The 2406-nt window shown below is 45.7% G+C and overlaps 1 pseudogene; it reads left to right on the forward strand.

Annotated features, from left to right (window-relative positions):
- Window positions 1-1292: 1292 nt before the first annotated feature.
- On the forward strand, window positions 1293-1751 carry LOC103070536 (40S ribosomal protein S15 pseudogene; annotated as a pseudogene).
- Window positions 1752-2406: the final 655 nt, after the last annotated feature.

Consider the following 2406-nt stretch of genomic DNA (forward strand, 5'->3'; position numbering starts at 1 on the left):
AGGGAAAAAAACTAAGGAAATGCTATCAGACCCTTCTAAATTTGTATTCATAGAACTTCCATTATCATGCATGGTGTCCCAAGATGGCAGCACAGTGACTTGGGTATTAAGAACCTGGAGACAAATGGAGAAAGGACGCAATTATCTGCATGAATTGCCTTTATGTAAGATGCTCTCCATTTTTAAAAGTCCATACAAAGTACAAACAACCATTTGCAGTCATAAAAATCATATACGTGCAATTGTTTAGCTCCCGCCAAGATAGAGAAATGGGGACCAGATTTACTTTTTTTGTTTTAAACAACAACAAACAAACAGATAAGCTATAGAAAAACAATGGTTTTCAGATACTGAACAACAGGCAGCACCAGACCACAATCCTTGTCAGAGGAGAAACAGGTGAGGCAACTAAAAAAAAAAAAAAAAAAAAACCATTTCCATCTGAATCTCTGACAAGCGGAAATAATTCGCAAACTCCAAGCAAATATCCTCAATCATTTTTCTTTCATTTTCCAGAATATGGCAAAGCATCCCCTCATTCAACAAATAGGTACTGAGTCTCCAGTATGTTAGTTACAAACACTGAGAGCTAGTAAGGGAGACAAGCAAGAAACAAGTAACAATGAAATAAGTAATAAAATTTCAGCTGATGAAGAGTATAAAGTAAAACATAAAATAGTAAATGCTTGGGCTTCCCTGGTGGCGCAGTGGTTGAGCGTCCGCCTGCCGATGCAGGGAACACGGGTTTGTGCCCCGGTCCGGGAAGATCCCACATACCACGGAGCGGCTGGGCCCGTGAGCCATGGCCGCTGAGCCTGCGCGTCCGGAGCCTGTGCTCCGCAACGGGAGAGGCCACAACAGTGAGAGGCCCGCGTACTGCAAACAAAAAAAAAATAGTAAACGCTTCATAGGGACCGAGGACAAAGCATGTGCCTGTGTAGATGTGATAATCAGGAAAGTCATCTTTAAGAGGACATTTGAGCAGAGACCTAAACAATTAGGCGTGGAGAGCTAGAGAAAGAACATTCTAGATACAGAAAACATATAAAGGCCAGGAGATGAGAATGCGAACGAGACAGAAAACATAGTGAGTGAAGGGAACCTGGCAGAAAATGAGTCTAGGATGGCAGGGAAGAGTCAGAGCATGGAAAGCCTTGAGGGCCATGGAAAACCTTCGTATTTTATTCTCAATGAATCTGCTTTAAATCTAGGAAAGTTTTGAGCAGGTAAGCGACATGATTACATTTCTATAAAAAAAATAACTCACCCCGGCTTATCGCAACGCCAACAAAATGGCCGAAGTGGAACCGAAGAAGAAGCGGACCTTCCACAAGTTCACCTGACTCGGCGGGGACCTCGACCAGCTGCCGGGCGTCCGTCCTAGGAGCAGCGGATGCAGCTGCACACCGCCCGCCGCTGAGACCTGGCCTGCGGAAGAAGCCGCACTTGCTGCTGCAGCGCCTGCGCAGGCCAGGGAGGAGGCACCGCCCACGGAGAAGTCCCAGGTGGAGAAGACGCCCCTGCTCGAGGTGATTATCTCGCCCGAGATGCTGGGCAGCATGGTGGGTGTTCACAACGGCCAGACCTTCAGCCAGGTGGAAATCAACCCTGAGATGATCAGCTTCTACCTAGGCGAGTTCTCCATCACGTACAAGCCCGTGAAGCTCGGCTACCTGGCATCAGGGACCCCACTCCTTCCGCTTCATCCCCCTCACGCAGCCTGTGGGCCAATAAAGACAGAGTCCCCTTAAAAAAAAATCACCCTGACTTCTGTTGGAGAATGGATTGTATTGGGTTAAGAGTAAATACCTAGAGACCAAATGGAAGGCAGTTTTAGGAGGAGGGCCAGAAATGATGGTGCACCAAAGTGGCAGTTCTAGATGTGGGGAGAAGTAATTGAATTCAAAATAGATGTTCCCATTTATACTACAATATATGCTACATTGCAGATGCTGTTCTAAGTACTTTCATGCAATGGCTCATTGATAACACAACTACCATATAGGGTAGGCACTATAAATATCCCCATTTTAGGAGATGAGGAAACTAAGGCACAGAGTAAAGTAACTTGTCAAATATTACAAGCTGTTAAGAAGCGAAACCCGGTTTTGACCTCAGGAATCCAGCTCTAGGACTCCTCTCTTAACCATCACAGATACTGTAGAACCTACAGGAAATAACTGCCATCTCTCACTTCAGTCACATGGGCTTTCTTTTGGTTTCTCAAATATGCCATGTGCTTTACTCCTTCAGGGTCTTCACGTAAGATTTTCTTTCCCTGAAATGCCCTCCCCGCCCCAGATTTATATTTTGCTTGCCTGGTTTTGTTCTCATCCTTCAGGCCTCCCCTCAGCTTAAATGTCACCTCCTCAGGGTGGTCTTCCCATTCCATCAAAAGTAAACACC

Source organism: Lipotes vexillifer, unplaced genomic scaffold (assembly GCF_000442215.2).
Source record: "Lipotes vexillifer unplaced genomic scaffold, Lipotes_vexillifer_v1.1 scaffold740, whole genome shotgun sequence".
Lineage (NCBI taxonomy): Eukaryota > Metazoa > Chordata > Mammalia > Artiodactyla > Lipotidae > Lipotes > Lipotes vexillifer.